The 25,105-nt window shown below is 44.7% G+C and overlaps 1 protein-coding gene across 1 annotated transcript in view; it reads left to right on the forward strand.

Annotated features, from left to right (window-relative positions):
- The first annotated feature begins 4,219 nt into the window (after positions 1 to 4,219).
- The window catches only part of LOC141173001 (free fatty acid receptor 2-like), a 55,904-nt gene continuing 35,018 nt past the window's right edge, over positions 4,220 to 25,105 (forward strand). Inside the window, exon 1 of the mRNA XM_073657618.1 lies at positions 4,220 to 4,332. The gene's annotated coding sequence lies outside the window, so the exon portion shown is untranslated. The remainder of the gene's footprint in view (positions 4,333 to 25,105) is intronic.

Consider the following 25,105-nt stretch of genomic DNA (forward strand, 5'->3'; position numbering starts at 1 on the left):
TTATGGTGGGCACTCTGGATGACATTATTTATGATGGGCACTCTGGATGACACTATTTATGGTGGGCACTCTGGATGACACTATTTATGGTGGGCACTCTGGATGATACTATTTAAGGTGGGCACTCTGGATGACACTGTTTATGGTGGGCACTCTGGATGACACTATTTATGGTGAGCACTCTGGATGACACTATGGTGGGCACTCTGGATGATACTATTTAAGGTGGGCACTCTGGATGATGCTATTTATGGTAGGTACTCTGGATGACACTTTATGGTGGACACTCTGGATGACACTCTTTATGGTGGGCACTCTGGATGACACTATTTATGGTGGGCACTCTGAATGACACTATTTATGGTGGGCACTCTGGATGATACTATTTAAGGTGGGCACTCTGGATGACACTGTTTACGGTGGGCACTCTGGATGACACTATTTATGGTGAGCACTCTGGATGACACTATGGTGGGCACTCTGGATGATACTATTTAAGATGGGCTCTCTGGATGACGGTATTTATGATGGGCACTCTGAATGACAGTTTATGGTGGGCACTCTGAATGACACTATTTATGGTGGGCACTCTGGATGACACTATTTATGGTGGGCACTCTGGATGACACTATTTATGGTGGGCACTCTGGATGACATTATTTATGATGGGCACTCTGGATGACACTATTTATGGTGGGCACCCTGGATGACACTATTTATGGTGGGCACTCTGGATGATACTATTTAAGGTGGGCACTCTGGATGACACTGTTTATGGTGGGCACTCTGGATGACACTATTTATGGTGAGCACTCTGGATGACACTATGGTGGGCACTCTGGATTATACTATTTAAGGTGGGCACTCTGGATGATTCTATTTATGGTAGGTACTCTGGATGACACTTTATGGTGGACACTCTGGATGACACTCTTTATGGTGGGCACTCTGGATGACACTATTTATGGTGGGCACTCTGAATGACACTATTTACGGTGGGCACTCTGGATGATACTATTTAAGGTGGGCACTCTGGATGACACTGTTTACGGTGGGCACTCTGGATGACACTATTTATGGTGAGCACTCTGGATGACACTATGGTGGGCACTCTGGATGATACTATTTAAGATGGGCTCTCTGGATGACGGTATTTATGATGGGCACTCTGAATGACACTTTATGGTGGGCACTCTGAATGACACTATTTATGGTGGGCACTCTGGATGACGCTATTTATGATGGGCACTCTGGATGACACTATTTATGGTGGGCACTCTGGATGACACTATTTATGGTGGGCACTCTGGATGACGCTATTTATGATGGGCACTCTGGATGACACTATTTATGGTGGGCACTCTGGATGACACTATTTATGGTGGGCACTCTGGATGATACTATTTAAGGTGGGCACTCTGGATGACACTGTTTATGGTGTGCACTCTGGATGACACTATTTATGGTGAGCACTCTGGATGACACTATGGTGGACACTGTGGATGATACTATTTAAGGTGGGCACTCTGGATGACGCTATTTATGATGGGCACTCTGAATGACACTTTATAGTATGCACTCTGGATGACACTATTTATGGTGAGCACTCTGAATGACACTATTTATGGTGGCTCTCTGGATGACGCTGTTTATGGTTGGCACTCTGGATGACACTATGGTGGGCACTCTGGATGACACTATTTATGGTGGGCACTCTGGATGACACTGTTTATGGTGGGCACTCTGGATGACACTATTTATGGTGGGCACTCTGGATGACACTATTTATGGTGGGCACTCTGGATGACACTGTTTATGGTGGGCACTCTGGATGACACTAATTATGGTGGTCACTCTGAATGACACTATTTATGGTGGGCACTCTGGATTACACTATTTATGATGGGCACTCTGGATGACACTATTTATGGTGGGCACTCTGGATGACACTATTTATGGAGGGCACTCTGGATGACACTATTTATGGTGGGCACTCTGGATGACACTATTTATGGTGGGCACTCTGTATGACACTATTGATGGTGGGCACTCTGAATGACACTATTTATGGTGGGCACTCTGTATGGCACTATTTATGGTGGGCACTCTGGATGACTGTTTATGGTGGGCACTCTGGATGACACTATTTATGGTGAGCACTCTCTCTGACACGATTAATGGTGGGCACTCTGGATGACACTATGGTGGGCACTCTGGATGATCCTATTTAAGGTGGGCACTCTGGATGACACTGTTTATGGTGGGCACTCTGGATGACGCTATTTATGATAGGCACTCTGGATGACACTATTTATGGTGGGCACTTTGGATGACACTATTTATGGTGAGCAGTCTGGATGACACTATTTATGGTGGGCACTCTGGATGACGCTATTTATGGTAGGCACTCTGGATGACACTATTTATGGTGGGCACTTTGGATGACACTATTTATGGTGGGCACTCTGTATGACACTATTTATGGTGAGCACTCTGGATGACACTTTATGGTGAGCACTCTGGATGACACTATTTATGGTGGGCACTTTGGATGACACTATTTATGGTGGGCACTCTGGATGACACTATTTATGGTGGGCACTCTGGATGACACTGTTTATGGTGGGCACTCTGGATGACACTATTTATGGTGGGCACTCTGGATGACACTATTTATGGTGGGCACTCTGGATGACACTGTTTATGGTGTGCACTTTGGATGACACTATTTATGGTGGGCACTTTGGATGACACTATTTATGGTGGGCACTCTGGATGACACTGTTTATGGTGGGCACTCTGGATGACACTATTTATGGTGGGCACTCTGGATGACACTATTTATCGTGGGCACTCTGGATGACACTGTTTATGGTGGGCACTCTGGATGACACTATTTATGGTGGGCACTCTGGATGACACTATTTATGGTGGGCTCTCTGGATGACACTATTTATGGTGAGCACTCTGGATGACACTATTTATGGTGGGCACTCTGGATGACACTATTTATGGTGGGCACTCTGGATGACTCTGTTTATGGTGGGCACTCTGGATGACACTATTTATGGTGGGCACTCTGGATGACACTGTTTTTGGTGGGCACTCTGTATGACACTATTGATGGTGGGCACTCTGGATGACACTGTTTTTGGTGGGCACTCTGTATGACACTATTGATGGTGGGCACTCTGGATGACACTGTTTATGGTGGGCACTCTGGATGACACTATTTAAGGTGGGCACTCTGGATGACACTATTTATGGTGGGCTCTCTGGATGACACTATTTATGGTGGGCACTCTGGATGACACTGTTTATGGTGGGCACTCTGGATGACACTATTTATGGTGGGCACTCTGGATGACACTGTTTATGGTGGGCACTCTGGATGACACTATTTATGTTGGGCACTCTGGATGACACTATTTATGGTGGGCACTCTGGATGACACTATTTATGGTGGGCTCTCTGGATGACACTATTTATGGTGGGCACTCTGGATGACACTATTTATGAGGTGACCAGTGGGGCCCCGTGGCTACATATAATCCCCCTGGTGGGTCATATCTCATTAGATGTAACAAGCCTATCATTTTCACGATTGGCTGCGTTGCGGGCTGTAAATATGACGGTGATGAACATCATTAATTACGGCAGAGATTATGTCAGATTCATTCCCAAAACGATTTTGGACTTTTTTTGTTTGATGGATGATATTACAAAGAGGAAATTGGCCGCCATCCACTCGTTCGCGGTATCAGTGCGAGATAAGCTGAAAGTGAGATGTGACCTGATTTCAGGTCTGCATCTCACAGCGAGCCTGTCGCCTTCGATGTATTTCCCCTTTAATCATTTGAAGAGAACTTCACCTTTAAATGCAAAAACTGAACAGAAAAGAATATTTGTGTCAGTGTACACTGTCATTCTAGTATACTATTCGTGAACAGTGCTCTGACTGCTGCCCGTATTTGTTCTCCGTGATTGTTTCCCAAAAAGTTCTAAATGGGAAATCTGAACTGGTATAAAACAGGAGGGAGTAGTAGAGGATGATGAGAGTTGTAGTTCGGTAGCATTGGACCAGTGAGTAGTTTTGGGTTTACAATCCATTTTGCAAAAGGTTAATGATAAGGGCTTGAGAACAGACAGAACTCAAGAGGCCCTGCTCCCCTCCCCCTCCATCTCCACAGTGCTGGGGTGATGATGATGATGAGGGCAGTTCTCTCTCACCAGCACACGACTGGCTGCGCTGTTACATCTGTATCCACCAGCGGAGCCTCATCAGCTGCTCAGACATAGCAGAAGGCACAGCGGATCAGACAGCTCCTACAAGTAAGTGTCTTTTATACAGATGTAGCAGAGCTGAGTTTGTCAGGTGTAGCAGAGCTGAGTTTGTCAGGTGTAGCAGAACTAAATTTGTCAGATGTATCAGATGTAGCAGAGCTGAGTTTGTCAGGTGTAGCAGAGCAAAATTTGTCAGATGTATCAGATGTAGCAGAGCTGAGTTTGTCAGATGTATCAGACGTAGCAGAGCTGAGTTTGTCAGGTGTAGCAGAACTAAATTTGTCAGATGTATCAGATGTAGCAGAGCTGAGTTTGTCAGGTGTAGCAGAGCTAAATTTGTCAGATGTATCAGATGAAGCAGAGCTGAGTTTGTCAGGTGTAGCAGAGCGAAATTTATCAGATGTAGCAGAGCTGAGTTTGTCAGATGTATCAGATGTAGCAGAGCTGAGTTTGTCAGGTGTAGCAGAACTAAATTTCTCAGATGTAGCAAATGTAGCAGAGCTGAGTTTGCCAGGTGTAGCAGAGCTAAATTAGTCAGATGTATCAGATGAAGCAGAGCTGAGTTTGTCAGATGTATCAGATGTAGCAGAGCTGAGTTTGTCAGGTGTAGCAGAACTAAATTTCTCAGATGTAGCAAATGTAGCAGAGCTGAGTTTGCCAGGTGTAGCAGAGCTAAATTTGTCAGATGTATCAGATGAAGCAGAGCTGAGTTTGTCAGATGTATCAGATGTAGCAGAGCTGAGTTTGCCAGGTGTATCAGATGTAGCAGAGCTGAGTTTGCCAGGTGTAGCATAGCTACATTTGTCAGATGTATCAGATGTAGCAGAGCTAAGTTTGCTGAGTTTGTCAGATGTATCAGATGTAGCAGAGCAGAGTTTGACAAGTGTAGCAGAGCTGAGTTTGTCAAGTGTATCAGATGTAGCAGAGCTGAGTTTGCCCGGTGTAGCAGAGCTAAATTTGTCAGATGCATCAGATGTAGCAGAGCTAAGTTTGCTAAGTTTGTCAGATGTATCAGATGTAGCAGAGCTGAGTTTGACAAGTGTAGCAGAGCTGAGTTTGTCAAGTGTATCAGATGTAGCAGAGCTGAGTTTTCCGGGTATAGTAGAGCAGTAATTGTCAGGTGTATCAGATGTAGCAGAGCTCAGTTCATCAGATGTAGCAGAGTTGAGTTTCTGGGTGTTGCAGAGCTGTGTTTGTCACATGCATCAGATGTAGCAGAGCTGACTTTGCCAGGTGTTGCAGAGCTGAATCTGTCAGATGTAGCAGAGCTGAGTTTGCCGTGTGTAGCAGAGCAGTAATTATTAGATGTATCAGATGTAGCAGAGCTGAGTTTGCCAGGTGTAGCAGAGCTAAATTTGTCAGATGTATCAGATGTAGCAGAGCTAAGTTTGCTGAGTTTGTCAGATGTATCAGATGTAGAAGAGCTTGGTGGGTGTAGCAGAGCTTAGTTTGTGAGATGTAGCAGAGCTGAGTTTGCCAGGTGTTGCATAGCTGAATCTTTCACATGTAACAGAGTCATTTTGTACTCGCCATGGCGATATCCTAATGTGTTATTGTGCTTTTACATAGGACTGCACATGTATTGATAGTAGACACAAAATATTCAGTCACAAAAAAAAGTATAAAATAAAAAAGAAAATCTCAGCTCAACTGAATCTCTACATCCATCTATGAATCTATTACAAAGCTGATGCTGCAGAGCTGAGTTTGTCATTTGACTCAAATTATCATCACATCTCAATGTGCCAACTGCATCTTTACATAGGACTGCAGGGAAATCTGAAATCAAAGCATTAGGGCTTATACTCATATGTGAGAAAAAAAAAAACGTTCCGATATCGGGACCGAGAAAACAGTGTCATGCCATCTTCTTACCTAGCATCTGATTTACATCCAACTGCAATGCGATTTTATTATGGGCTTTTACATAGGGGAAGTGTCGAGGTCACTTACACATAGATTTCTATGGAAATATTCTTCACTACATATATAAATATGTATATACAGTGAAGGAAATAAGTATTTGATCCCTTGCTGTTTTTGTAAGTTTGCCCACTGATAAAGACATGAACAGTCTATAATTTTAAGGGTAGGTTCATTTTAACATTGAGAGTAAGAATATCCAAAAAAAAATCAAGAAAATCACATTGTATAAATTAAATAAATTTATTTGCATTTTGTATTGAGAAATAAGTATTTGATCCCTCTGGCAAACAACACTTAATACTTGGTGGCAAAACCCTTGTTGGCAAGCACAGCAGTCAGACGTTGTTTGTAGTTGATGATGAGGGTTGCGCACATGTCAGGAGGAGTTTTGGTCCACTCCTATTTGCAGATCATCTATAAATCATTAAGATTTTGAGGCTGCTGCTTGGCAACTCGGGGCTTCAACTCCCTCCATAAGTTTTCTATGGGATTAAGGTCTGGAGACTGGCTAGGCAACTCCATGACCTTACTGTGCTTCTTTTTGAGACACTCCTTTGTTGCTTTGGCTGTATGTTTTGGGTCATTGTCTTGCTGGAAGACCCAGCCACAACCCATCTTCAATGCTCTTACAGAGGTAAGGAGGCTGTTGGTCAAAATCTCACGATACATGACCACAACCATCTTCCCTTCAGTACGGTGCAGTCGTCATGTCCCCTTTGCAGAAAAGCATCACCAAAGTATAATGTGTCCCCCACCATGCTTCATGGTTGGGACAATGTTCTTGGGGTTGTACTCATCCTTCTTCTTCCAAACACGGCGAGTTGAGTTAATGCCGAAGAGCTCAATTTTTGTCTCATCTGACCACAGCACCTTCTCCCAATAACTCACAGAATCATCCAGGTGTTCATTGGCAAACTTTAGACGGCCTGCACATGTGCTTTCTTGAGCAGGGGGACCTTGCGGGCACTGCAGGATTTTAAACCTTTAAGGCGCAATGTGTTACCAATGGTTTTCTTGGTGACTGTGGTCCCAGCTGCCTTGAGATCATTAACAAGTTCCCCCAGTGTAGTTTTCGGCTGATCTCTCACCTTCCTCATGATCAAGGATATCCCACGAGGTGAGATTTTGCATGGTGCCCCAGATCGATGTCGATTGATAGTCATTTTGTATTTCTTTCATTTTCTAACTATTGCACAAACAGTTGTCTCCTTCTCATCCAGCGTCTTACTTATGGTTTTGTAGCCCATTCCAGCTTTGTGCAGGTCTGTGATCTTGCCCCTGACATCCTTAGAAAGCTCTTTGGTCTTGCCCATGTTGTAGAGGTTAGAGTCTGACTGATTAATTGAGTCTGTGGACAGGAGTCTTTTATACAGGTGACTATGTACAACAGCTGTCTTTAATGCAGGTAACGAGTTGATTAGGAGCGTATATATATATATATATATATATATATATGTGTATATGTCAGGGAAATATTGAAAATATCCTTACTCCCTCTGAAGCCCCTCTCACCCCTCCCTTATCCACCCTTTGTCACAAGAGGAGAACTGAGAGCTCTGTCTCTATGCAAATTAACACACACCTTAGAAGGGCCTTGGAAGCAAATGCTGGCACATTAGCTGCTACAGACCCATTTAGCAGGCGAGTGTGTTTGACGCTGACACAGAGAAGAGGACATAGCTCATTAAGCTCAAACACACTCAAATAGTCAGAACAATTCCCAGCCACGAGGTCCCAGGACATCTGGCACGATACAAAATATAGAATAGCTCAAATTCCATAATTCTGATAATGATAGGACCCATATTTTTAGTAGCAGGATCAGCCGAGGAACAAGATGCTTATTTTTTCATAGCCGTAAGCCCCTTTGGGGGGCTGTGGCGCAAAAGTAACAAAATAGCAAATCACAACTATGCCATGTGTGGTTTCTAAATGAAGGTAAGATCATAATAGAAAATATGGTATCACTTTTGGACTTCTGGGATCAAACAGCGATAACTTATCCCAAAAACCAGGTATCTTAAATAAATTGTGCAGGCTGGAGACCAGCCCCCGTGATGTCAGCACAGGGGGAGTGTGCACAGACCTCCCCTTAGGCATAAAAGAGACAACTGAAGATTGATCCATATTCTTTGCCGGGGGGTATAGATACTATAAGCAACGGATCGCGTTCGATAACGCTCAAATCGGGGAGCCCCTCCTCCACCTATGCTGATTTGTCCCTTCGAACTGTATAGAGTAAGTTTCTTCTTTAATCCTTATTATTTTGTTTAACTGCCTATGTATTGTATCGTCCCCTTTTGTAAAATTCTTGTATATTTTTCATAACACTGTCTCCCTTTTGAATTAAATATAACATTTAATAGTTCTGTTTCTTTTGCTCTGTAATCGTTCCCTCCCCCGAAGCCACATACGCTACCAGAATGCAGGCATCCGACCAGGCCTGTATTATATTTCAAATCTGGACTGTGGTGGCAGAGAATAATAATAATTAGGCTATCGTGAAGCTGACAGTGACCGTATGGGAGCGCATACACATATTCCATGCGTTGGAACCCGGAGATGTGACGCCATACGCTCACTGGTCTCTTGCCGATACCTAGGTAGTGAGTAGTTGGGGTCGTGTGCTCGCGAATCCCTGTCAAAATCCTGACAGAGTGACGGCAACGGCGAGATATTGCGTGATCTCCCCGGTGTCGTCTCTGTGGAATACCTGACAATATTTATATATATATAGATAGATTGATAGATACATACACAAATTCCGAAATATATATACATAGATATAAATATGTGAGTGAGATATATATTCAGTGTTTTGAATGTGTTGCTTACTGTACACGTAATTTATTGTTAAATTAAAGAATGTAAAAAAAAAATGGCGTGAGGTCCCCCATAATTTTATTAACCAGCAGAGGGAAAGCGGACAGCTGGGACAGATGTTTTTAGCCTGGGAAGGGGGCAATACCCATTGAGCTTCCCAGGCTATTAATATCAGCCCCCAGCTGTACACATGGCCTTTACTGTCTACTAAAATGGGGTACCCACAAAAAAAATTGACGTGGGGTCCCCCTATTTTAACAGCCAAAAAAGGCTAGGCAGACAGCTGTGGGCTGATATTAGTAGCCTAGAAAGAGGCCATGAATATTGGCCCCCTCCCAGATTACAAACACCAGCCCTATGTTTGTAGTCTGGGAGGGGGCTAATATTCATGGCCCCTTCCCAGGCTATTAATATCAGCCCCCAGCTGTCTGCCTAGCCTTTGCTGGCTGCTAAAATAGGGGGATCCCACGCCATTTTTTTTTATTTAGTAATAAATGACATGTACAGTAAGCAACACAGTCACTGTACTAATTCTATATGTCACTGACATCTTTCTATCTAACTCTTCTATGTATGTATAGCTATTCTCTCTATTCTATATTGTCGAGTACCGCTATGATTTTACAATATGTGGATGATGAATTGTCGGGTTTCAAGGAGACGGGTGCGTGAAAATTGGACGACACTCGCATGGTCTGAGTGCCGTGTGATTTTTTTTCTCACGCACCCATTGACTTGCATTGGCGAATCTTGTCCGAGATACGCGGCAATACGCAGCAGGCTGCAATTTTTTTCTCAGTCCGATTTCACCTGAGAAAAAAATTTGAGCACAGGAACTCCCTGAGATTACATTTGGTTTTGCACAGGACTGCAGGAAAACAAGTTAGAACAGGGCAGAAAATACGCAGTTAGAAGATGATTAACTCGGCTCTGCTACATCATATTTCTCTCTTGCTATCTCTTCCACTTTTCTCACTTTTGATAGTCTCTAACTTCTTGCAATCAACTTTTTGAGCACTTTTTGAATCTGGTGCACTCTGCATTAGGCGAGACATTGGGTTACCCTTAATATAGTGCTCCTAGGACTAATAAAGACCCCCATTTAGTGAAGAATCTCCCATCTGCAGAGGTATAAAAACATAGTACGCAGGATTGAAGCATCCCCTGCTTGATTTGACATTGATAGTGCAGCTACCTGCAGTGACCACTAGGGGGAGATCACAGCATAGAGATTCAATTTAACACTGGCTGTATAATTCCATGGAGTTAGCTCCCCCTAGTGGCGGCATCAGGCAGACAGAATGCTGATGTGTTTAACTTGCAGAGGATTATCTTGTAGAAAATAAAGGATCTGAAAAGATTTATAGGCTTTGCTGTAATCGATGATTCTCCCATTCACTGACATTTTGGTGAAAATTGAAACAAAAAGTGTATTGAAAAGTTTCTGAACTTTGTATCTTTATATATTGAAATAAAGCAGCAAATAACTGAGCTGCAATACCAGATGCAGCCACCATGAAAAGGATGGCGCTGTCCGATAAGCATCTAGTGCCATAACCTCTTCGATCAGCTGATCATTAACGATTTTTTTACTAATCTGAGACTGATAGTCGGGAAACATCCCTTAAGGAAATAAAGTAACTGACGTTGGGTGGAGTGACCCTTTAAGTCCACATCTGCAGTTTTCCTGAAGACGTGGATCTGCCGCATGTGATAAGAGACCAGGACGTGTCTCTATACAGATGGCAGCAGCGATGCCAAGGGGAAGATTTACACAGCGCCAGTAATTGCTTCTCACCGAGAAGTTTGTGTGCAAATGGTCCGAGCCAAAAACAGGTCACCGGAAACACTCTGCCCGGAGTCTGCAGATGAGCGAGCGGAGCGCAGAGCGTGCCAACAGCCGCGCGGAGAAATCACACTACTGTGTGCTGCAAGGGCGGGGCAATGTGGGCGGCATCATCATGGCACCAGCTTATAGCAACCGGTGACACACTGACAGAGGGGGTACAGGGTAATGACACTGACAGTGGGGGTACAGGGTAATGACACTGACAGTGGGGGTACAGGATAATGACACTGACAGTGGGGGTACAGGATAATGACACTGACACTCGGGGTACAGGATAATGGCGCTGACACTCGGGGTACAGGATAATGACACTGACAGAGGGGGTACAGGGTAATGACACTGACAGTGGGGGTACAGGATAATGACACTGACAGAGGGGGTACAGGGTAATGACACTGACAGAGGGGGTACAGGGTAATGACACTGACAGAGGGGGTACAGGGTAATGACACTGACAGTGGCGGTACAGGGTAATGACACTGACAGTGGGGGTACAGGATAATGACACTGACACTCGGGGTACAGGATAATGACACTGACAGAGGGGGTACAGGATAATGACACTGACACTCGGGGTACAGGATAATGGCGCTGACACTCGGGCTACAGGATAATGACACTGACAGAGGGGGTACAGGGTAATGACACTGACAGTGGGGGTACAGGATAATGACACTGACAGTGGGGGTACAGGGTAATGACACTGACAGTGGGGGTACAGGGTAATGACACTGACAGTGGGGGTACAGGATAATGACACTGACAGTGGGGGTACAGGATAATGACACTGACACTCGGGGTACAGGATAATGGCGCTGATACTCGGGGTACAGGATAATGACACTGACAGAGGGGGTACAGGGTAATGACACTGACAGTGGGGGTACAGGATAATGACACTGACAGAGGGGGTACAGGGTAATGACACTGACAGTGGGGGTACAGGGTAATGACACTGACAGTGGGGGTACAGGATAATGACACTGACAGTGGGGGTACAGGATAATGACACTGACACTCGGGGTACAGGATAATGGCGCTGACACTCGGGGTACAGGATAATGACACTGACAGAGGGGGTACAGGGTAATGACACTGACAGTGGGGGTACAGGATAATGGCGCTGACACTCGGGGTACAGGATAATGGCGCTGACACTCGGGCTACAGGATAATGACACTGACAGAGGGGGTACAGGGTAATGACACTGACAGTGGGGGTACAGGATAATGACACTGACAGTGGGGGTACAGGATAATGACACTGACAGTGGGGGTACAGGATAATGACACTGACACTCGGGGTAGAGGATAATGACACTGACAGAGGGGGTACAGGATAATGACACTGACAGTGGGGGTACAGGATAATGACACTGACAGTGGGGGTACAGGATAATGACACTGACAGTGGGGGTACAGGATAATGACACTGACAGAGGGGGTACAGGGTAATGACACTGACAGTGGGGGTACAGGGTAATGACACTGACAGTGAGGGTACAGGATAATGACACTGACAGTGGGGGTACAGGATAATGACACTGACACTCGGGGTACAGGATAATGGCGCTGACACTCGGGGTACAGGATAATGACACTGACACTGGGGGTACAGGATAATGACACTCGGAGTACAGGATAATGACACTCGGGGTACAGGATAATGACACTCGGGGTACAGGATAATGACACTGACAGTAGGGGTACAGGATAATGACACTGACACTCCGGGTACAGGATACTGACACTCGGAGTACAGGATAATGACACTGACACTCGGGGTGCAGGATAATGACACTCGGAGTACAGGATAATGACACTCGGGGTACAGGATAATGACACTCGGAGTACAGGATAATGACACTCGGGGTACAGGATAATGACACTGACAGTAGGGGTACAGGATAATGACACTCGGGGTACAGGATAATGACACTGACACTCGGGGTACAGGATAATGACACTCGGAGTACAGGATAATGACACTCGGGGTACAGGATAATGACACTGACAGTAGGGGTACAGGATAATGACACTGACACTCGGGGTACAGGATAATGACACTCGGGGTACAGGATAATGACACTGACAGTAGGGGTACAGGATAATGACACTCGGAGTACAGGATAATGACACTCGGGGTACAGGATAATGACACTGACAGTAGGGGTACAGGATAATGACACTCGGGGTACAGGATAATGACACTCGGAGTACAGGATAATGACACTCGGGGTACAGGATAATGGCGCTGACACTCGGGGTACAGGATGATGACACTGACACTCGGGGTACAGGATACTGACACTCGGGGTACAGGATAATGGCGCTGACACTCGAGGTACAGGATAATGGCGCTGACACTCGGGGTACAGGATAATCACACTCGGGTTACAGGATAAGGGTGCTGACACTCGGGGTACAGGATAATGACATTCGGGGTACAGGATAAGGGCGCTGACACTGGGGTACAAGATATTGACGATAATGACACTGGGGGTACAGGATAATGACACTGACACACGGGGTACAGGATAATGACACTGACACTGGGGTACAAGATATTGACGATAATGACACTGGGGGTACAGGATAATGACACTGACACACGGGGTACAGGATAATGACACTGACACTCGGGGTACAGGATGATGACGCTGACACTGGGGGTACAGGATAATGACACTCGGAGTACAGGATAATGACACTCGGGGTACAGGATAATGACACTCGGGGTACAGGATAATGACACTGACAGTAGGGGTACAGGATAATGACACTGACACTCCGGGTACAGGATACTGACACTCGGAGTACAGGATAATGACACTGACACTCGGGGTACAGGATAATGACACTCGGAGTACAGGATAATAACACTCGGGGTACAGGATAATGACACTGACAGTAGGGGTACAGGATAATGACACTCGGGGTACAGGATAATGACACTCGGGGTACAGGATAATGACACTGACAGTAGGGGTACAGGATAATGACACTGACACTCGGGGTACAGGATAATGACACTCGGGGTACAGGATAATGACACTGACAGTAGGGGTACAGGATAATGACACTCGGAGTACAGGATAATGACACTCGGGGTACAGGATAATGACACTGACAGTAGGGGTACAGGATAATGACACTCGGGGTACAGGATAATGACACTGACAGTAGGGGTACAGGATAATGACACTCGGAGTACAGGATAATGACACTCGGGGTACAGGATAATGGCGCTGACACTCGGGGTACAGGATGATGACACTGACACTCGGGGTACAGGATACTGACACTCGGGGTACAGGATAATGGCGCTGACACTCGAGGTACAGGATAATGGCGCTGACACTCGGGGTACAGGATAATCACACTCGGGTTACAGGATAAGGGTGCTGACACTCGGGGTACAGGATAATGACATTCGGGGTACAGGATAAGGGCTCTGACACTCGAGGTACAGGATACTGACACTCGGGGTACAGGATAATGGCGCTGACACTCGGTATACCGGATAATGACACTCGGGGTACAGGATAATGACACTGATACTCAGGGAACAAGATAATAACACTCGGGGTACAGGATAAGGGCGCTGACACTCGAGGTACAGGATAATGACACTCGGGGTACAGGATAATGACACTGATACTCAGGGAACAAGATAATAACACTCGGGGTACAGGATAAGGGCGCTGACACTCGAGGTACAGGATAATGACACTGATACTTGGGGTACAGGATAATGACGCTCGGGGTACAGGATAATGACACTCGGGGTACAGGATAATGGCGCTGACACTCGGGGTACAGGATAATGACACTCAGGGTACAGGATAATGACACTCGGGGTACAGGATAATGGCGCTGACACTCAGGGTACTGGATAATGACACTCAGGGTACAGGATACTGACACTGACACTCGGGGTACAGGATAATAACACTGACACTCGGGGTACAGGATAATGACACTGACACTTGGGTACAAGATAATGACACTCGGAGTACAGGATAATGACACTGACACTCGGGGTACAGGATAATGACACTGACACTTGGGGTACCGGATAATGACACTCGGGGTACAGGATAATGACAGTGATACTCGGGGTACAGGATAATGACACTCGGGGTACAGGATAATAACACTCGAGGTACAGGATAATGACACTGACACTCGGGGTACCGGATAATGACACTCGGGGTACAGTATAATGACACTCGGGGTACAGGACAATGACACTGATACTCGGGGTACAGGATAATGACATTCGGGGTACAGGAAAATAACACTTGGGGTACAGGATAATGACACTGACACTCGGGGTACAGGATAATGACACTCGGGGTACAGGATAATGACACTGACACTGGGGGGTACAGGATAATGACACTCGGGGTGCAGGATATAGACACTGACACTCGGGGTACAGGATAATGACACTCGGGGTACAGGATAATGACACTTGGAGTACAGGATAATGACACTGACACTGGGGTACAGGATAATGACGCTCGGGGTACAGGATAATGACACTCGGGGTACAGGATAATGACACTTGGAGTACATGATAATGACACTGACACTGGGGTACAGGATAATGACGCTCGGGGTACAGGATAATGACACTCGGGGTACAGGATAATGGCGCTGACACTCGGGGTACAGGATAATGACACTCAGGGTACAGGATAATGACACTCGGGGTACAGGATAATGGCGCTGACACTCAGGGTACTGGATAATGACACTCGGGGTACAGGATAATGACACTGACACTCGGGGTACAGGATAATGACACTGACACTTGGGTACAAGATAATGACACTCGGAGTACAGGATAATGACACTGACACTCGGGGTACAGGATAATGACACTGACACTGGGGGGTACAGGATAATGACACTCGGGGTGCAGGATATAGACACTGACACTCGGGGTACAGGATAATGACACTCGGGGTACAGGATAATGACACTTGGAGTACAGGATAATGACACTGACACTGGGGTACAAGATATTGACGATAATGACACTGGGGGTACAGGATAAAGATACTGACACTTGGGGTACAGGATAATAACACTGACACTGGGGTACAGGATAATAACACTGACACTGGGGTACAAGATAATGACGATAATGATACTGGGGGTACAGGATAAAGACACTGACACTTGGGGTACAGGATAATAACACATGGGGTACAGGATAATGACACTCGGGGTACAGGATAATGACACTTGGAGTACAGGATAATGACACTGACACTGGGGTACAAGATATTGACGATAATGACACTGGGGGTACAGGATAAAGATACTGACACTTGGGGTACAGGATAATAACACTGACACTGGGGTACAGGATAATAACACTCGAGGTACAGGATAATGACACTGACACTGGGGTACAAGATAATGACGATAATGATACTGGGGGTACAGGATAAAGACACTGACACTTGGGGTACAGGATAATAACACTTGGGGTACAGGATAATGACACTGACACTGGGGGTACAGGATAATGACACTGACACACGGGGTACAGGATAATGACGCTGACACTTGGGGTACAGGATAATGACACTGACACATGGGGTACAGGATAATGACGCTGACATTTTTTGGTACAGGTTAATGATACTGACAGTTGGGGTACAGGATAATGACATTCGGGGTACAGGAAAATAACACTCGGGGTACAGGATAATAACACTTGAGGTACAGGATAATGACACTGACACTCGGGATACAGGATAATGACACTCGGGGTACAGGATAATGACACTTGGAGTACAGGATAATGACACTGACACTGGGGTACAGGATAATAACACTCAGGGTACAGGATAATGACACTGACACTGGGGTACAAGATATTGACGATAATGACACTGGGGGTACAGGATAAAGACACTGACACTTGGGGTACAGGATAATAACACTGACACTGGGGGTACAGGATAATGGCGCTGACACTGGGGGTACAGGATAATGACACTGACACTCGGGGTACAGGATAATAACTCTCGAGGTACAGGATAATGACACTGACACTGGGGTACAGGATAATAACACTCGGGGTACAGGATAATGACACTGACACTGGGGTACAAGATAATGACGATAATGATACTGGGGGTACAGGATAAAGACACTGACACTTGGGGTACAGGATAATAACACTTGGGGTACAGGATAATGACACTGACACTGTGGGTACAGGATAATGACACTGACACTGGGGGTACAGGATAATGACACTGACACATGGGCTACAGGATAATAACGCTGACACTTGGGGTACAGGATAATGACACTGACACTGGGGATACAGGATAATGACACTGACACTGGGGGTACAGGATAATGACGCTGACACTGGGGGTACAGGATAATGACACTGACATTTTTTGGTACAGGTTAATGATACTGACAGTTGGGGTACAGTCTACACTTGATGTTGGGGGCCTCCTCGCTGGTCTCTAGATAATCAGATCTATTTTTGTTTGTTTTCCTGTTTCCATGGAGATAGAATCTTCGCTCAGTTTCGGAACCTTCCGCTTTTCTTAGACGGCTCAGTTTTCATTCTTTGTCTCGTCCTCGTGTATGAATGTAAATCTGTAATTACTGGGAGATTTTGTTTTTCCTTTTCCTTCATTAGAAAGAGAATAATTTAGTGCGTCGTGAAGCTGAGCGGAGACGGCGGACAGCGCTGGTCATAGAGTGAGATCGCCCTAATGGCCACTGCTCAGTCTTCATTTCTGTTTAGTTGAAAAAAGTAAAAGCGTCACTGTCCAACAGATGTAGCTGAGCTTTACTGGTGAGCGGCGCGTCTACTGTTCACTTCATTCTTGTAACATAACATTTATTTGTGATAACGCAAATTTGAGCAAAAGTGCAATCTCTCCCCAATTCTGTGGATTTGGTGAAATATCACATGTAAGGTCTGGTGGATTGTGCCAGCGCTGCCAGATTTTTTGGCTTTGAGGTCATTCTTTATTTCTGTTCCACCTAGGAAGATTTGCTGATTGACTTTAGTGAGTGCAGCTCTGGAGTATAATACAGGATATAACTCAGGGTCAGTAATGTAATGTATGTACACGGTGACTGCACCAGCAGAATAGTGAGTGCAGCTCTGGAGTATAATACAGGATGTAACTCAGGGTCAGTAATGTAATGTATGTACACAGTGACTGCACCAGCAGAATAGTGAGTGCAGCTCTGGAGTATAATACAGGATATAACTCAGGATCAGTAATGTAATGTATGTGCACAGTGACTGCACCAGCAGAATAGTGAGTGCAGCTCTGGAGTATAATACAGGATGTAACTCAGGATCAGTAATGTAATGTATGTACACAGTGACTGCACCAGCAGAATAGTGAGTGCAGCTCTGGAGTATAATACAGGATATAACTCAGGATCAGTATTGTAATGTATGTATACAGTGACTGCACCAGCAGAATAGTGAGTGCAGCTCTGGAGTATAATACAGGATGTAACTCAGGATCAGTAATGTAATGTATGTACACAGTGACTGCACCAGCAGAATAGTGAGTGCAGCTCTGGAGTATAATACAGGATATAACTCAGGGTCAGTAATGTAATGTATGTACACAGTGACTGCACCAGCAGAATAGTGAGTGCAGATCTGGAGTATAATACAGGAGGTAACTCAGGATCAGTAATGTAATGTATGTATACAGTGACTGCACCAGCAGAATAGTGAGTGCAGCTCTGGAGTATAATACAGGATGTAACTCAGGATCAGTAATGTAATGTATGTACACAGTGACTACACCAGCAGAATAGTGAGTGCAGCTCTGGAGTATAATACAGGATGTAACTCAGGATCAGTAATGTAATGTATGTACACAGTGACTACACCAGCAGAATTTTGAGTGCAGCTCTGGAGTATAATACAGGAGGTAACTCAGGATCAGTAATGTAATGTATGTATACAGTGACTGCACCAGCAGAATAGTGAGCGCAGCTCTGGAGTATAATACAGGATGTAACTCAGGATCAGTAATGTAATGTATGTACACAGTGACTCCACCAGCAGAATAGTGAGTGCAGATCTGGAGTATAATACAGGAGGTAACTCAGGATCAGTAATGTAATGTATGTACACACTGACTGCACCAGCAGAATAGTGAGTGCAGCTCTGGAGTATAATACAGGATATAACTCAGGATCAGTATTGTAATGTATGTATACAGTGACTGCACCAGCAGAATAGTGAGTGCAGCTCTGGAGTATAATACAGGATGTAACTCAGGATCAGTAATGTAATGTATGTACACAGTGACTGCACCAGCAGAATAGTGAGTGCAGCTCTGGAGTATAATACAGGATATAACTCAGGGTCAGTAATGTAATGTATGTACACAGTGACTGCACCAGCAGAATAGTGAGTGCAGATCTGGAGTATAATACAGGAGGTAACTCAGGATCAGTAATGTAATGTATGTATACAGTGACTGCACCAGCAGAATAGTGAGTGCAGCTCTGGAGTATAATACAGGATGTAACTCAGGATCAGTAATGTAATGTATGTACACAGTGACTACACCAGCAGAATAGTGAGTGCAGCTCTGGAGTATAATACAGGATGTAACTCAGGATCAGTAATGTAATGTATGTACACAGTGACTGCACCAGCAGAATTTTGAGTGCAGCTCTGGAGTATAATACAGGAGGTAACTCAGGATCAGTAATGTAATGTATGTATACAGTGACTGCACCAGCAGAATAGTGAGCGCAGCTCTGGAGTATAATAGAGGATGTAACTCAGGATCAGTAATGTAATGTATGTACACAGTGACTGCACCAGCAGAATAGTGAGTGCAGCTCTGGAGTATAATACAGGATGTAACTCAGGATCAGTAATGTAATGTATGTACACAGTGATTCCACCAGCAGAATAGTGAGCGCAGCTCTGGAGTATAATATAGGATGTAACTCAGGATCAGTACAGGATCAGTAATGTAATGTATGTACACAGTGACTGCACCAGCAGAATAGTGAGTGCAGCTCTGGAGTATAATACAGGATGTAACTCAGGATCAGCAATGTAATGTATGTACACAGTGACTGCACCAGCAGAATAATGAGTGCAGCTCTGGAGTATAATACAGGATATAACTCAGGGTCAGTACAGGATCAGTAATGTAATGTATGTACACAGTGACTGCACCAGCAGAATAGTGAGTGCAGCTCTGGAGTATAATACAGGATATAACTCAGGATCAGTAATGTAATGTATGTGCACAGTGACTGCACCAGCAGAATAGTGAGTGGAGCTCTGGAGTATAATACAGGATGTAACTCAGGATCAGTACAGGATCAGTAATGTAATGTATGTACACAGTGACTGTACCAGCAGAATAGCGAGTGCAGCTCTGGAGTATAATACTGGATGTAACTCAGGATCAGTAATGTAATGTATGTACACAGTGACTGCACCAGCAGAATAGTGAGTGCAGCTCTGGAGTATAATACAGGATGTAACTCAGGATCAGTAATGTAATGTATGTACACAGTGACTGCACCAGCAGAATAGTGAGTGCAGCTCTGGAGTATAATACAGGATGTAACTCAGGATCAGTAATGTAATGTATGTACAGAGTGACTGCACCCGCAGAATAGTGAGTGCAGCTCAGGAGTATAACACAGGATGTATCTCAGGATCAGTAATGTAATGTATGTACACAGTGACTGCACCAGCAGAATAGTGAGTGCAGCTCTGGAGTATAATACAGGATGTAACTCAGGATCAGCAATGTAATGTATGTACACAGTGACTGCACCAGCAGAATAGTGAGTGCAGCTCTGGAATATAATACAGGATATAACTCAGGGTCAGTACAGGATCAGTAATGTAATGTATGTACACAGTGACTGCACCAGCAGAATAGTGAGTGCAGCTCTGGAGTATAATACAGGATATAACTCAGGATCAGTACAGGATCAGTAATGTAATGTATGTACACAGTGACTGCACCAGCAGAATAGTGAGCGCAGCTCTGGAGTATAATACAGTATGTAACTCAGGATCAGTAATGTAATGTATGTGCACAGTGACTGCACCAGCAGAATAGTGAGTGGAGCTCTGGAGTATAATACAGGATGTAACTCAGGATCAGTACAGGATCAGTAATGTAATGTATGTACACAGTGACTGTACCAGCAGAATAGCGAGTGCAGCTCTGGAGTATAATACTGGATGTAACTCAGGATCAGTAATGTAATGTATGTACACAGTGACTGCACCAGCAGAATAGTGAGTGCAGCTCTGGAGTATAATACAGGATGTAACTCAGGATCAGTAATGTAATGTATGTACACAGTGACTGCACCAGCAGAATAGTGAGTGCAGCTCTGGAGTATAATACAGGATGTAACTCAGGATCAGTAATGTAATGTATGTACACAGTGACTGCACCAGCAGAATAGTGAGTGCAGCTCTGGAGTATAATACTGGATGTAACTCAGGATCAGTAATGTAATGTATGTACACAGTGACTGCACCAGCAGAATAGTGAGTGCAGCTCTGGAGTATAATACAGGATGTAACTCAGGATCAGTAATGTAATGTATGTACACAGTGACTGCACCAGCAGAATAGTGAGTGCAGCTCTGGAGTATAATACAGGATGTAACTCAGGATCAGTAATGTAATGTATGTACACAGTGACTGCACCAGCAGAATAGTGAGTGCAGCTCTGTAGTATAATACAGGATGTAACTCAGGATCAGTAATGTAATGTATGTACACAGTGACTGGACCAGCAGAATAGTGAGTGCAGCTCTGGAGAGTAATACAGGATGTAACTCAGGATCAGTAATGTAATGTATGTACACAGTGACTGCGCCAGCAGAATAGTGAGTGCAGCTCTGGAGTATAATACAGGATGTAACTTAGTGACTGCATTACTTCTGTAGATCATATCAGAGCTTGTACTGACTCATCTTTTCTCCCCTCACTTACAATAACCATCACTCATTATTTCCTTAGAATATATAATATTAAACAATTATGGATCTAATAAAGATGTGGATGATTATGGTAATACCGGCGGTCAGCTGCTTGTGATCGTCACGTTTTTCCCCATAACTCGTCCTATGACACGTCGCTGCAGGGTGAGATCCGCACATGGACGTCCGATCGTCAGTGATCTAATTATCACAATTGTTTCCTGGCAGTGATGTGATTAATGAAGGTAAAGTGCAATTATCAGCGGCTCCTTCCTTCTCCTTTCTATAAGGATCACTTTGCATTAGGTCACAGATCAGATTGTCGCGGTGAACGCCGGAAAGCCTCGATGACGGTGAAATATTCTTTTCTGGCATTTCCATCTATGTGTTACAAGTTACTCCTCTAAAGATGTAAAAGTTTTGCAACTTTGTTTTCTTTTTTTTCTAATTCATCGGAATAAAAATAAACAATTTTGTAGATCGTCTTGATCTCTGTGATACTCCTTAAACTCCATGAACTTGTTATCAGGGTCATTACCGTCATCATACGGACAGATTTAATACAATGGGGACTGAGTCACTGTCACCAATGACCCAGGTCGTCCTCAATCAATGAGGATTGTAGCAAAGTAATGATAATTATTGACAGTAATCCTAACGAAGGAGACTACTAATGAGGGACCCGCCATAAATCTTGTAATCTTATAGATCGTCTTCTTCTGATTTATGTCACTCATTGAACCCAAGTGTTCACATTCAGTTACAGTGATCAGCAAGAGATGGCGTCATTACTTTTATAAGTTATTTAAAGGGACACTCCAGACACAGTCTGGAATCTCAGAAGCAGCAGGATCGATGAATTGGAACCCAGCAGGGATGGAGGCAAGTAAAGCACAGAAGGTGAAGCACACCAAACATGGACGCCTAGGGTCAAAATCCCAAGACACAGGTGTATATCAATGGGCGTTAGATAGGTTTAGGGAGATGACGTGATTGATCCACGCCGGGGAACCTGCAAAACCCGACGTGGAGCACAACAGAGGGCAGCGGAATCAGAAGAAGGAAGCGGAGCCTGGGATACCCAGGACAGGAGTGTTACAGGTTACACCCTGAGTAATAACTTCTATTAAAACTCATCCTCTCTTAAAATGCACCATAAAGTGTCCAAATAATACAATCATATAATGCAATCATACAGTGAACAAATAATACGATCAAATAATATAATAATGCAGCGCCCAAATAGAACAGCCATACTGTGTTCACATGTAACTGTCATACATTGGAAAAATAATACTGTCACAGGGAAATAAATAAAAATAAAAAAATACCGCGATAGAGAGGGGCTTGAAGATCGCGGCGTCTGTTTACATGAACTCCTGCACTTATTAGAACTTCTTCACCATCCTATTAAACAGTGCAGATTTTCCTTGCTCTGTCATGGCAAGGGTTAATCAGTTCAGTTGATCTCCTGGAGCTCTTTGTTCTGGATCATCTCAGCTGTTCTGTGTTGACCACTCCCCTCTGGTATATATATGCTCACCACTGACACTTGGGAGTTGCCAGTGATAGTTTTACTGCCTGGTTTGGTGATGAAGGAGAAAGTTCAGTGTTTGGAGTTGACGGTTGGGGAGTTTTTCTGAAGATTGCTGCATAGAGTTGGTTTACATGTTTTTCCATATCCTCTCACATTTGGTTTTCCTCCTCTGTTTCCCACTCTATTGTTTTGTGAGTGTATTTGTATGATTGTAAGTTTCTTTTATCCCCGTCTGTTAACCTTGTCTGTCTGGTTAGTGTTTTCCTATACACTTTGGCCCCTCACCTCCATGGGTGAGGGAGGGATCAGATAAGGGTTAAGTTAGAAGCATAGAAAGGTACGAGACCTCGGCATCTCCACCATCTGGGGTAATCCGGGGGACAGGGATAGACTAGGGCGCCCCTAGTTCGAGGGTTCAGGTAAGGGCCCACAGTCCCTTGTCACTACGTGACAAATACCATCATACAGTGCACAAACACTACAAATATTCTCCAAAAAATACAATCAAATAATGCCCGAATAATACCATCATACAATGTCTGCATAAAACAATTATACAAATCACTAAGTGCCCGAATAATAAGGTTATAAAGTTCCTTAATGATACAGACATACGGTGCCCAAACAACCTTGACATCCTGCCGTATCCTGGGTTTGATTTTCTATAGATTGTGCAGATCCAGCTAAATTATTAATATTTCCAGCAGTCAGAGATGGTTATGTCCCATAGACATAATGATCAGAGTAATATTCGGCACTAGTTAATCATTGATGCTAATTTACGGACGGCCTAAATAGTTCTGTATTATTTTTGTATGTATTAGATGGCGCTGTGTGTCCGCTCCACCGGCTGTCAGGGAGCTATTATTGACCACAGGACGCCGGTGACTTCCCCTCCCGCATCCAATCCTGTCCACTTTTCACATACGATAATGACGCAAAACTCGTTCCACTAATGAAAAACACCTTCTGTTCCCAATTACCGGGCTCTGGGCCAGAGATCATCCATTAACCACTTCCTTCCCAATTACCAGGGTCCTTGGCCGAGCTTCATGAGCCATCTGATTGGGTATCGATCCAGGTGCCGCACACCTGCCCTGCTCCTCCGCCACCTCCGGACGTCACTGTTGGAAATTTACACATATTCTTCTTATGTATTTATTCTTTTACGACGTTCTGTACATTTGTGATTTGTGCCCATCAGACACAGGGACGTTTACAACAGAGACTGGGATAAGAGGAAGAAACGAGGGGGAAATGGAATAATGGGCAACATAGAGAGCAGGATTATACTACAGACTGGCAGATAGATGGATGCAGGGGTGGACAGTACAGGGGCCCGGGAGCTAAGGGGCCACATCCACCCCCAAAGCAGCTTCTGTCACTGACACAGTATTGGACTGCAAAGAGCCCAAACAGAGGCCTTCTTCTATATGTGAATCTACCCCCGGATGATACATAGATAGGTAGTTCTTGACCAAGGTCAAGGAATCTCAGCCCGGGAGATCGCACGGATCGACCCGCTGTTATATTTTCGTCAAGAACAGCTCTCTGCTGCCCCCTCTCGTCCGGACTATTAAGTGATTGACCGACGATTAAAGGAAGAGAGCACAGGCTGTTTCAACTAATAGGCCGGTTATCGGGAAACTAACAGTGAGCGTATGGTATATACACGTCTGATTCCCA

The sequence above is a fragment of the Phyllobates terribilis genome, unplaced genomic scaffold, assembly GCF_046119375.1.
Source record: "Phyllobates terribilis strain yellow unplaced genomic scaffold, ASM4611937v1 Scaffold_12__6_contigs__length_324123572, whole genome shotgun sequence".
NCBI classification, from domain to species: domain Eukaryota; kingdom Metazoa; phylum Chordata; class Amphibia; order Anura; family Dendrobatidae; genus Phyllobates; species Phyllobates terribilis.